The sequence below is a fragment of the Felis catus genome, chromosome A2 (assembly GCF_018350175.1).
Source record: "Felis catus isolate Fca126 chromosome A2, F.catus_Fca126_mat1.0, whole genome shotgun sequence".
Taxonomy (NCBI): domain Eukaryota; kingdom Metazoa; phylum Chordata; class Mammalia; order Carnivora; family Felidae; genus Felis; species Felis catus.
Window position 1 is genome coordinate 133,495,961 of NC_058369.1, and position 13,502 is coordinate 133,509,462.

Sequence of the window (13,502 nt, forward strand, 5' to 3'; positions counted from 1 at the left end):
GATGTAGCCCTGTTACAAGGCTCACACTAGAGGAGTCAAGTGCAGGCTGGGGCCACCTGCTCTTTCAGCTGGGTATTTGTAGAGACAACAGCCTGTATGACTTGCACAACTTTGTGTGTTGACCTTGTATGTTTCCTAGGTAACTAGTGAGAAATTTAACTGGTAGAGAGAGTGAACCAGTACCTATTCTCCTATGCAATAATCAATTCTCTATCCCAAGAGAACCTCTTAGAGCTTCCAGATAAAGCTTGAGTTCTTCAATTTGCAAACCACAATTAAGGAGGGGTGTGGCACTGTCTTTGTTTTTAGGGAAGGGTAAGGAGGGGGTACTGGATTGTGGGGTGGGCCAGGTTGAAAGAGGAGACTATGCAAAGGGATTGAGGCAAGCAGCCATGACTGACAAAGAGAGCTTGTCAGTCTCTTCTAGAAGGCTCTAGTCTTTATCCTGCAAGACCAGAAATGACTCCCATACCTTATCTGGTAAATTTTACTCTGCCCCACTATAAACAAACTTGTATTATTCTACTAGATCAGTGGTTGATCCTGAAAACTTGGTTCAGCAGGATTCACTTGGGTAAAGTAATGCCCGATTAGAAACAGGTGAGTTAGACATGGCCTCACTCCTACTGATATGGGGAACAGAGGCCAAAGAAAAAAAATTAAATTTCCTTATAACATACTACCCATTTACAGATCCTTGAGACAGGCAGAGTGACCTTCCTCTAGGAACTCAACTGCCTCAATGTCAATTCTTTGCTCACAGCAAAAGGCGATCTTAGCTTAACATTATCCCAACCTCCAGGATCCTGTAAGTCTCCTTTAACATATAAAAATTCCTCTGGAAACTTCCTTTATCTCTACCCCCCTAGATGTATGTTAGCAATCATCCTCCAAGCATATGGTCCACTGATACACATCTGAAGGGTCTCATGACTAAGTTTTACTAGACAATAATAAATGACCTTTTCCTAACAATAGCTACCCCCCTCAAGGTCCTGGAAAATTTCCAAATTCCTTAGAAATTGACGCTATCCCTAACCTCTTCCCAACTTGAAAGTATATATTCAGTCACCCCTCACAACCCAAGTGCAGCTCTTTCTGCCCACAAGTCCTGACCCTATGTCTTAATAAAACCACCTTTTTGCACTGAAAATGTCTCAAAAATTCTCTTGATCTTTCACTCCAGACTGCAACATTTCCACATCACTTTGAGTGCATAGCTCAGTCACTATTGGTTATCTACGTGAACTTGAAGACCCAAAGGCCAAAAGTAGCAGAGGTGACTCCATTTTACAGAAAGGCCAGATATTACCTTGAATATCTTTTGTTGAAGGTAAGAGTAGACACCCCTCATAGTGCCTGGTTCAATGAACTTTTCTTCAATGAATTAATGAGCCTCGGTAAATTAGCTATCTTATGCATTCTAGTGTTTACAAATTATGACATAATTGAACTCTGATTTCTTCCAGGATTGAGTAGACAACTTTAAACATAAACTGAATCTTTCACTTTAGAATTAGAAGTTTTCTCAGGATATATTCCTGGTCTAGGTTAATAGCCCCACCCACTAGGGTGCTCCAGTCACCCTAGCCAGAAATTTTTATCATGGATATTTCCCCTCCTTTTCTTTCCCACTTTAATCCTTACTTTAAATTCTTGCACTTAAACTTGTTTTAAATTCTTCATAGTCTCCTCATCACCCAGCATAGGGTATCTGAACCTGGGGTTTATAACCACCTATATCAGAATTGCTTGGCCATTGTTTAAAAAATAAGCCAATGAAATCCCCATGGCCCCACAGTTTAGGCACCCTGAACCTGAATCACTGTGGTTTTGGATTCGGGATCTAAGGGGTGCCTGGGTGGCTCAATCAGTTAAGCGTCTGACTCTTGATTTCTGCTCACGTTATGATCTCACAGTTTGGTTCCTGAGATTGAGCCCATTGTCAGGCTCTATGCTGTTAACACAGAGCCTGCTTGGGATTCTGTCTTCCTCTCTCTCTGCCCCTCCCCGCCACTCTCAAAGTAAAGAAACATTAAAAACAAATAAAAAGGAATCTAAGAGCCATTGCTTGCTCCTCCATCCTTTTAGACCCCATCTACCTCTCCTCCCTAACCTCCATCTTTTTCACATCCTGGTTCCAATCTTCACAGCCTTAGTTTCCTGTTTAGAATATCTACTAATCTTTGTGTCATATTTTTGGTATACTCCTACTCATCTTTGAAACTCAGTAAAAATGTTGTCAAAAATGCTTCTAATGCAAGTAAGTCATCAAAGTGATCTCCCTCTGACTTCCTACTCATGTGTGTGTTACTTAGCAAGCAGTTAATATACACTCATGAGATGAATAAATGGTGTTGATCAGTTCTAGTGCTTCAAAACAGCTTATGGAAAACACTCTTATAGTTAGCTTTTCTGATTTTCCAACCTAATTTTTCTTAAAGTCATAGACAATCACACTACCCTGATAGAATTAAGTGAAGGAATCATTGTCTAATGCCTTCTGTTCCCTTTCCTCTTAGTATGGACCCAGTCAGCAGTCTCTTCTATAATACAAGGATCGTAGCCACTTGATAAGCTGCTTTCTTCTTTTAATAGGTATCACCTGCTGCTGGGTTTGCTAATTTCTTTAAATGCTGTGGTTACATTATATATTAGTAAGTTCCCCATAGCTCCAAATAAATCACCTACTTGTCATCACAAGCCAATTACTTTCAGTGAGAGCTTGAGATTGCCAAATATAAACAAATAATAATAAAGGCACAACAAAAAACTTCAGGACAGCAAAATTGAAGCAAAAAAATCATTTGACAATAATACACGTATATAACTTACTTTTGACAAGACAGGATTTTAAGCAAAACTATCATGCACCTTTGCTATATTCTCTTTTCTAAATGATACGTATTCAACAACATTTTGTGGTTATTACTCCATTATGACCATGCTTGCGAACGTTCTGTTAAATCTTAGATTATCAAAATCTAAATTGAGAGTTGATCTGTACATCATGACACCACTTCAACATTTCCTCTGACCTAATCCAGATAACATTCCGATGTCACGAATCACTTTGGCAGTGTTTTGACTGTTGCCTTTTCTCAATCGCATTTGCAGCCTAAAAGTGCTTTTGTTTGACCAATGCAATCTTTTCAACTTTCACTTGCTAACAATAGCTGATTGCTTTCATCAAAAACTCATGTCACAATAACTATGCACTAAATTCCTAACCTGGTTGATAGTTGCCTATGAAGAGCTATTGGAAGTGAAACAACACTGCTGTGGAATGTAAGTATTTTAAAAATTCGCTTAAAATAGGTGACAGCATCTCCTGGTTAGCTCTCCTTTCTTTTTCAGAAAGTAAAGTCTCTTATTATAATTCTTGTGAGTGGATTAGCTGTGAGGTAATCTGCATTTCCACCAACACTTAACTACTGATGGACAACTTCTAACTTCACAAATAAGCGTCTTTGTAAACTAAAGGAGCAAAATAAGTGTTTACGCACTTTCGAAGCACACGGAAGGTAATTTCTATTCTTGGCAGTAATATTAATTATTATTCTAGGAACTACATTTTAATACTTGCTTCTCCGGCCACCAGCCTGGGTGCATTATTCTCTCATACACAAGAAAATTCTGTAGAGAAAAACGTTTTTTCCAATTTTCATGCAATCAATAAATAGAAATGTTACAGATTAAATACCGTGTTTTAACTACTGCTCTGTTCATGAACTGTTTTTATATACCTTTTGTTTTCATTTTTTTTCTAAACAGTTCTAGCATTCAAAGTTCAATAGTTCTTCTCTGTTCTGAGATGTAGTAAAAATTTTTGCATAAGGAGTAGTGACCTATTCTATGACCAAAAGAGTATTTTAGGAAAAATTGCTTTAGTTAACTTTGGATTTACTGAGTTTGGCATCAAGCATTCTCTCCTATTGCTAGACATTCTCAGGGTATATCCAATTTTTAGTTTGGAAAATCCACCTTCCATAACAATAGCCCTAGCATACTCAGAGAATTCGCTGAACAGAAGTAAACCCATCTCTAGCAGAGATACTTTAGCAGATATCTTGGGATGTGTTTCACGTGGGATATTTGTAATTATAAATTACACTTCGCAGATGCCTATCAAGTCAGCTGCTTGGTGACCTTGGCCCCAAAGTTATAGTTTTTCTGAAAATAGTAAAGAGTTTCTGGAGAGGAGAAAGAGCAGAATTCTGGTTCCTGAGAAGTGAGAGAAACCAAGCAAGAACCCTTGTCACAGGACTAGTGCATAAGGAAGGTTAAGAGTGTTTCGCAGCTTTTTGAGATTCCTCATATAAGTGATGTCATAGTGGCAATTATATTGCAATGCATAAATGTAACAAATCAACACATGCAATGCCTTAAACTTATATAATGTCAATTATATCTCAATAAATATTAATTAATTAATTTGAAAAATGTGTAAAAGCAAGGATTTATCTATGTAGGGACAAGGCAGAAATCTGTTTATGAAAGCAGAGCTCAAAGTCACAGTATAATAACACCAGGCTGAGCTTCTGAGTTATATGTTCAAGCTTCTTAAATATTTCTTAATTTGTGACAAGATTGGTTTCAGAGTCTTTGGTTGAACAGTTACCTTGGAGTTAAGTAATCTTAGTTTAAAACAGAATGGAAAGGGTCAGGCCAGTGAGCAGACAGTTGAGAGAAAGCACCTGCTCCGGCAGTCTGAATGTGAGCATCTTCTCATTTTTGTTATTATGGAAAATAGGTGCCTTTGTAGGTTTAGAATCAGTAGCCTCTCTCACCACTTTCTTTTCGCCTTCCCCAAGCTTCTTAATTTTATACATATTTCTGTCGTTACTATTTAAGGAGCAGGTCAAACGTAGCTCTTGTTAAGTCTTTTTTTAAATACTTTTTTCTCTTTGGACTGTAAGGAAAAGAACAAAGGAAAGTGTTGAAGTTTGTATTTGTGCACGTGTGTGTGTGTGTGTGCGCGCGCGCACCAGTGTATCAAGGAGAAATGCAATGGATTTGTTATATTTCCTAAACTTGGCTTTTTATTTTAAACAAGGCCCTTTTATTTTTCATAAAGTAAAATTATAAGGTGGATGTTCTGAAATTTCCCTTCATCATAGGCATCATGACATCATCATACCTAAGTGGTTCTCAATCTTAGCTGTGCACTAGAACTACCTGGAGAGGCTTTAACACCCTAATGCCCAGGCCACACCCCAGACCAATTATAAAATCGAGGTTGAACCCAGGCAATGGTGTTTTCAACACTCTCATATGAGTCTGATGTAAAGCCAAGGCGGAGAACAATGCTTTATAATAATCATCATTATCCTCATTTTCCATCATCATTAGCACGTAAGTTTTATTTGATGTTTGATTGGGCAAGGCATAAAGGTAGGTGCCACCCAAGGAAAACTTAAAATGGATGCCTGCTTTGTAGCTCCTTGTAATCTAGAATTTTAGCATTCATTTCTTCCTGTATTCAAGAATAAACATTCAATAAATATTGACTAAAATCTAGATGTGGTGCTAGCTGATGAACATACAGTAATAAACACAGTAGAAATAGCTTCTGACCACATGCAACTTTAAGTCTAGAAGAATGGAAAAACACATAGAGAGGACTATAGGATTTTGCTAGCTAATTTTCAAGACCTGTGAACCGAGATACATATTTAAAAATTTCCTAGGTATGTTCCTGATGGTGACTGAAACCAATCAGCACAACCACCTACAAAACTCTAACGGCTAATACATTAAATAAATTTGTACCTCCTGGTGAAAATCTGGGGAAGGGAAGGCATGGATGTACCTTTACTTGATGCAGCAACAATCATGGGAAAATGACTGATGCAAACCTGAATCTTTTGTTAGCTGACTGTCTATGGCTCTATAGCCTCCAAAATATTGTACGTGGTCATTTAGAGATGTTAAAATGATTATTTCAGATGGAAAATACACTAAGTTGATCTATTAAAGATGCACAGAAAATAATTGAATTAGCAAAAATTGTTGAAATAACTTACAGTGAATGTAGATCTTTTCTTTTTATTATAATGAAATAGTTCTAATTGATTTTTTAAAAAAGTTTTGATTATGTTTCCTGGTCAAATATCATTAGCATATAATAAAGGTATCATGTGGCATACATCTGTGTCAAAATTACTGTGGGCTTTGGGGTTCCCTCGCTGGGACTAATACATAGTTGAGCTAATTAGTCTTCTATTGTTCTTTTAACAGCAAGGCCAATGAGATATTCTTATTTAGAATGGCAACATAAGAATTCTTTTTTCTCCAGTGGTCATATTTTACAGGAGGTAGTTTTTGAACACGATATTTTAGAATCAGGTATCTTTTAATATAGTTAATTTGTAGTAATTGTAGGACTGCATATGTACATGGTAAATTATGAAAACCAGAACATTAACGAACAAATTAGAACAAGTTTCTCATCCGTTTATTGAGCATGATAGTGCTAAAAAAAATCCATAACAGTTTTGATGGTTATGGCTGATGCCCTTTTGACTGCTGCAATTTGAAAGATAACTTTAGTCAGCTGGAAAGCATATGTTAAAAGGGAGTAGCTCAAGTGAAACAAATTCTTCTTGCTTTTGTCTCCAAGTGAACTGCACTGTGAAAGGACACACAAGGCGCACGCATTGCCTGAGAGAATTGCAGTGTGAGTTAAGGTGTCTCTGTCGCAACTGGAAACCTCTTTCTACTACCAGAAATATTAAAAATTGGAGAAACCTATGTCAGTTGTTTTTTTTAACAAGTGAAACAAATCATTTGTTTTGTATGTTTGTTTGTTTGTTTTTTAAGTTTTTTTGTAGGAATATACATTTTTCACGTGAGCTGTCCTGGTAGATTTCCTAAAAGCTGATGCTAGAAGGCAAATATTGCTACATGAGGAAATTTATGATGACTCAGGTGCGCGAAATGAAGTGCAGCTAAAGCATATTTTTATTTTTTAAAGCACACTTTTAAAGCAAAAACCCAAATTTAAGAAACAAATCTATTATTTTTTCTTATTTATTAAAAGCCTTCATTACAGAATGAGAATGGTTTATTGCTTCACTCCTGCACTGCTTTTCAGTAGAGCTACTCTACCAGTATTTGATGACCCTTTCCCCACCTTTTCCCCTTAGCTTGAAAGATTCTACCCTCTCTTTATATATTTGAGAGTAGAGACAGGTCACTGCTTTCAATTTGTTAAGGTATGTTTTCATGCAATTGAGATATCAAAATATCTGTACATAATGCCAGCTTTCAGTAAAGGTCACATTTTACAGTCAGATCCTGAGAGGAAATGTACAGAATAACTTCTCCACATATTCTCAGTTTTCACAAAGTAGAACATGATATTCTATCACTTAGGTAAAAAAAAAAAATCTTTGGTAAAAATTGCCTTTCCTTATAATGAAATATACAGTAGTCCAGGAACATAGGATATATGCATTACTTAATTTGATGAGTATTAAAATATGAAGTACTGGCTCTTTGGGGGGAAAACGCCTTTTGAATATTTTGAATTTTTTGTAGGTTTACTTTTTTTTAATGTTTATTTTGAGAGAGAGAATGTGCACGCATGTGCAAACGGGGGGGGGGGGGACAAAGAGAGAGGGAGAGAATCTGCTCTCTCCGTGCTGTCAGTTCAGTGCAGAGTCCAACACGAGGCCCCATCTCATGAATTGTGAGAGCACGACCTGAGCTGAAATCAAGAGTTGGACCCTCATCAACAGAGCCACCCGGGCACCCTGAACATTTTGAATAGTTAAATGAACAATAATGAAATGAAATGCTTCTCTATGTTTGGGGCAGGTAACGACGCTCTCATTCTGGTGCTTTGCATTTTTAATACTGATTTCCAACCCCTGACAGACAAATTTAGTGTACCTTTCTCAATTACCCTTGGCCATGAGTTCTCTCTACTCTTTTTTCCATCGTTTATACTCTTTTCCTTCCCTTTCCCCCCTGCCAACTACATAAACAAAAGCAAGGTTAAAACCAGTTAGGGAAAAGTTTATTTCATATTTTTCTACATGACACAAACTTTTCTAAGCAGCTCAAGTACCTCCACTGTCTTGAATACAGAAGTGAACTGGTCAAAGTATATATTTGGAGCAGGATGCATGTATCTAGGTTTATATCGCTCCACTGGAATACTGAACAAAGAATCCTGAATTTTTTTTAAATTATAAATACATGTTTCAAATGACTGCAGCTGTAATCATAGCGTCCAACTTAATTTGCAAAATTCACTTTCTATCAGTGCTAGAAAGATCTCTCAGAACCATTTTCCTGTTTTGGTGGATCACTATCACTACCTTTTCTTGCAAGATGACATACAATCCTTAAAGAGAGAAAATTATATACTTACTTTTCTTTTCCAATATTCTTCCAAATGGTAAAAACTTATTACCATTATATATTAAAATGTTTTTAATAGAGGACATATTTTAGTTTGGTTTTCTAGTTCTTTAAATTCTAAATCATGATCTGTACAATTTTACATGTTGACATAAAAATTTCTCATTCTTTTTTTTTTCAAAAATACAGCCAGAACCACAAAGTAATTTTAGAGTTTATAATGATACCTCTTATTAGTTTTCTGTATTTTATCAAAATCGGCCAACTCCTTCAAAAGAAAATATAAGCAGAAAATGTGACATGTCAAATACTAAACATTCAGGCAGAGAATGAATCCTTTTTAACTTGGAACAAGGAATTAAACAATGCCAACTAATAAATTGGAGTTTGCCTTTCATTAGAAATAAATCAGCTTGAATCATTTTATAAATTGACATACTAATAACTATCAGGGATGTGTTAAGGTAAAACTTAAGTTTTGTTTGAAGCATTCAGGCACATCTCAAATTTATTCTCACATCTGGACATCAGCTATTGACGACTTCCTATTCCACTTTCACTAAAAATATTCACCAAAAAAACCTGAGCCCAGTTGAAAAAGCAATAAAAAATAATGAAAGTAAGATCTGATGGGTGCCCTACTGCCAAAGTCTACAAAAGTGTGTGATTAACTATAAGGCACATCATATCACATAAATCGTATTTGTCACCCCAGATTGCCTTAGCCCTCCTTCCTGTACCAGGTTGACTCCATCTGGGGCAGCCAACAAGCTTTGGGGGTGTCAGACCCTCCCTCTTGGCCAGTTCAGTGCAACCAGGTTGACCAGTCTTACGTACCCAGACTTTTTGGTTAATCCTGCCATTCCTGCCATCATTTCTGGCACCTGGAACAGCTGCTAAAGGATCCACATGATTCAACCTGGAAGTGTGGGAGTTACCTCCCTGGAGATCAAACTTTGCCCATTGGGAAGCGAGAGACTAGAAAGAGCATGCAAATAAAGTCCCACCTTCTCCCTGCTTCACATGGACTGCTCTGAGAATGTGTTTTCATATAGCTCTCCTGAGACATTCGACATGCCCAGCAGAGGCATTGCTGTGAAGTAGTGGTCAGTGAAGTGATCCCTGATTTTGCACTGCTTTGAATCTTTAATCACCCCCTTTTCCTTATAATTCCCTCTTGCTGTCCTGGGTTCATGCAACTCAAATAACCCTTGTCTTGGGCTCTGAATTCAGGGAAATCTAGGATGAAATACACATGAAGCTAGATTAAGAAAAACACATTCAGACACTCCTAATGTGATACTTTGGGCTTCATATTGTGAAACATTTTTTTCTCAATTGAATAAAATGAATGTCTATATTCAGATTCAAATATTCAGGAACTACATTAACAGGATAGTGGGGCAAGTGTCCTGCTTACATGTGAGTCAACTAGAATTGGTATCTATCTCCTCCGACTGTACATCTTACTGAGGAAGAGAACGAGAGAGAGAGAGAACAAATCCCTGAAAACACCTGAGCTAATGTGGAAGGAGGTAGGAGGGTGAGAAGTACTGCCAATAGCACCCTGGATTAAAAGTGGAATAACCACCACAAGTGAAACTATCAAGTTGGAAGGGGAAACATGAGTAATTCTGATAGAAGAACATGCAGGCTGGAAACTCTAAGTTTTCACATACACTTTATTGTCCGGATGACAGATATTAGGAAGTAGGCATACTAAAGCATTTCCTCTTAAAAGACAACTAGTAGAAATCTTTTTTGGAAGCTGAGCGAATAACTTTGTCTTTGAGACGTAAGCTTAGAGAAGGATATTTGTCACAGAGGAAGAAAAAAAGGCACGGAACGATTCATATATTACGTCTGCTAGGAGATTTGGAATTTGAATATAACACACTATTTGGGGAGATACCTTAAAAGAAAAAAAATACCACTATCTGGGGATTGAACTGAGGAACAAGGTAATGAGAATGGTATGTATAAGACTTGGCAGCAAAAGATATCTCTGAAGATTATCTAGTAAGGGGTCCAGATGAAACTTTCAGTAAAAGGCTTGGCATGTGCAACATATTGCAAGGAAGCATGGCATTTATTGAAACAGGAGTTGAAATTCATAAAGAGAAAACTGAGTAATATTAAAAGGCAACGGGATAAGAGGGAAAGACAACAAGATTTAGCGAGAAAGGATTGCCAGGAAATTAAAATACAATTGCAGTCCTGGGCAGAAGTGATACTACAATCTGTGATACAGAATATATATTAACAGGTCTTCTGGTCATCAAAGAGAAAGGAAAACTGCACAAAATAATAAGAAATAAAATGACAGGTATCTGAAATAAACCCTGGGGGGCGCCTGGGTGGCTTAGTCTGTTAGGCGTCCGACTTCGGCTCAGGTCATGATCTCTCGGTCTGTGAGTTCGAGCCCCGCGTCGGGCTCTGTGCTGACTGCTCAGAGCCTGGAGCCTGTTTCGGATTCTGTGTCTCCCTCTCTCTCTGACCCTCCCCCGTTCATGCTCTGTCTCTCTCTGTCTCAAAAATAAATAAACGTTAAAAAAAATTAAAAAAAAGAAACCCTAGAAAGCCAACGTATAGATAATTTCTCTGTCTGAAGAAAAACTAGAACAAATGAAAATGACGAAACTAGAACAATTGATGATAAAATTAGAGAACAACCCTCCAAGTCAAAGAGAAACTGTGACACAGATCAAAAGAGGGTTACTGCATTCCACACCAAGTGAATTCAGAGATACCTATACATGTTCCAGTAAATGCTTTCATCAATAAGAATAAAACAATCACAATTCAAGAGGAAACTAGATTACCTACAAAGAAAACAATTTAGCATTCAACCTGTTCTCTACAACACTAAGTTCCTGGATTTTTAGTAGAAACTTTAGTAGAAAGACAATCATTACCCAAGATTCTTGTAAACAATAAAGTTGTAACTTATTAACGAAGGCAAGACAATAATATTCTTGAATCTCAAATGCACGAATAGTATAATATGGAAATTACATAAAGATTCATTCCAATTCATCAAGAGATGAATCAAAATTAAGAGCTTAAGAACTGTGAGGACACTGTGTGCCAATTATTAAGCGTGTCTCTTAGATCCAAACCCAGCTTTCTATAATCGGCTTTGTGGTCCTGCGCTGGGATTCCACAAACTTCAATTCTCCTTTGCCAGGTGTTTTCCCAATTGATAATACCAATAGGGGCGCTAGAGGGAGATTGGGAGGTGGGAGCGGAGAGAAGGGACTTGCTTCTTCCTGCTTATTTATTGTTCCCACCAGTCAACACCTCTGAGAAACATCTCTTCACCTCAGAAAGGGTGGTTGGCTCCAGTGGCCAACTTCTTTTCACCCCACACCAGCCACAGTGTGCCACAGACTTTCCTCAGAGTTCTGAACCCATCTTTGGTGGGATCCTTCCTCTGAGCAAATGGAGCATTAGCGGCAGCCAGGAGGGTGTTCGCTCTACAGGTTTAGATATTTCCAACATCTTTCTTTTGCCCCAACTTAGGGTTGGTTGTTTCATGCTGTCACTAACTCAACTTGTCTCAGTATTCGTGTTTTTTTTAAGTCCTCCAGTGCCTGTTAAAGTACTTTTCCTGTGTCCATTCTCTCAGTTAAAATAACCAGTGTAATTTCTAGGTTCCTGCCTGAACTCAGATATATATGGTAGTCGGTATAACATTCAAATGGGATTGGTTTGTTATGAATCAATTGGCCTTGATCTTGAATTCAGTGCTAAGCTCCTTGCCAGTTTGCATTGATATGCATTTACACTGTATTGCAATTAATCACATTATCACTTATTACTGATGGTAACAGAATGCTCGCTGAGAAAGTATTTGGTGGGGGGAAACAAATTGCTTCTGAACTTGAGTGCTATGGAAATAATGATGGCTGTAGGATGGAGTTTGAGAGCTCCTTTTTCCATATTGGAGATTTTGCAGAAGGAAATGACAATCCCAGAGCTTTCAATTTTCAGTTCTAGCCAAGGTCAGACAACCAGAAAACTTCTGTGATGACCCTAAGAGAAGCTTTATTTCTTATAGTTACAGGATCAACCTTATTGAAAATCAGACTCAAGATCTAATTGGGCATGCTGCATAATGACAATATAAGATGAATTCAGACTTGTTAAGCTTTTTATGCAAAAGTTTGGGCAATGATTCGTAATGAATAAAACCCTGATATTTGGAATGCGGATATCTGATGGTCTCAGAGGAAGCTGAGAATCTTGAACTCCCCAGGGCTCTCTGGGTTTCCCTTATCAGTAGAAGCTATCTGTCTTCCTGTACCTAAAGATACTAGCCTTTTGTTGCTTGAAGACCTAGTAATAAGTTCCTGTGGGGCAGCTGCTTTGCAAGAGAAATCCTAATTTTCTCAAGATCCATTCCATCCCTCTTCGTTGTTTCTAGATATATAACTAGAATCAGATCTTGGTATACTCCAGGGGGATAAATGTAAAGCCTAACCTGGGAGTAAATAGCTTATACTTCAAAAGGATTATAAGATTTTGCATATATATATACACACACACACACATATATATATCATCAGTGGAAACCTGGGGAATATATATGGGAATGGATTTTAAGGATCTTGGATGAAATGGAAGAAGTAATATAATGCTGGATTGGACTGAATTTATTGATATGGGTGCATTTACTGGCAATTCTGAATTTAATGGGTTAGCTTATGCAGCTGAAAATAGCTTTAATAATGCACTTGTTTAGAGGACCAAACCTTGGATTCAGTACTGGCCTACATTTAATGAGATTGAGATGAACTTCCTTGGCATAATGTAAATGGAGGAATCTAAATACTTAGGGATATAGGAATGTTGGAGTAAACTTATCATGTATGACTTGACTACCCATCTCTACCACATCCCCTGAGAGGGCACTGAGCATACTCCCTTCACTAAGGAATTGAGGAAGATATTGGTATGGGGGGGAGATGGGACTTAGTATCCTTGAAAGTCTCTGTGATTTCAAAGGGGATGATAGGCTCTCATAGTAGAGGTCAGGTGGCAGCACTTAACTACTAGAAAGAAGGGGGAGCAGTCATGAAGTAGTAATGAGAATATTTTAGCCTGCAAGGATATTTGGTAGCAGCTAATTG

At 37.6% G+C, this 13,502-nt stretch overlaps 1 long non-coding RNA gene across 1 annotated transcript in view; it reads left to right on the forward strand.

Annotated features, from left to right (window-relative positions):
• Positions 1-3,112: 3,112 nt before the first annotated feature.
• The window catches only part of LOC123381281, a 41,824-nt gene continuing 31,434 nt past the window's right edge, over positions 3,113-13,502 (forward strand). The window contains exon 1 of the long non-coding RNA XR_006588113.1: positions 3,113-3,288. This is a non-coding gene — a long non-coding RNA (uncharacterized LOC123381281). The remainder of the gene's footprint in view (positions 3,289-13,502) is intronic.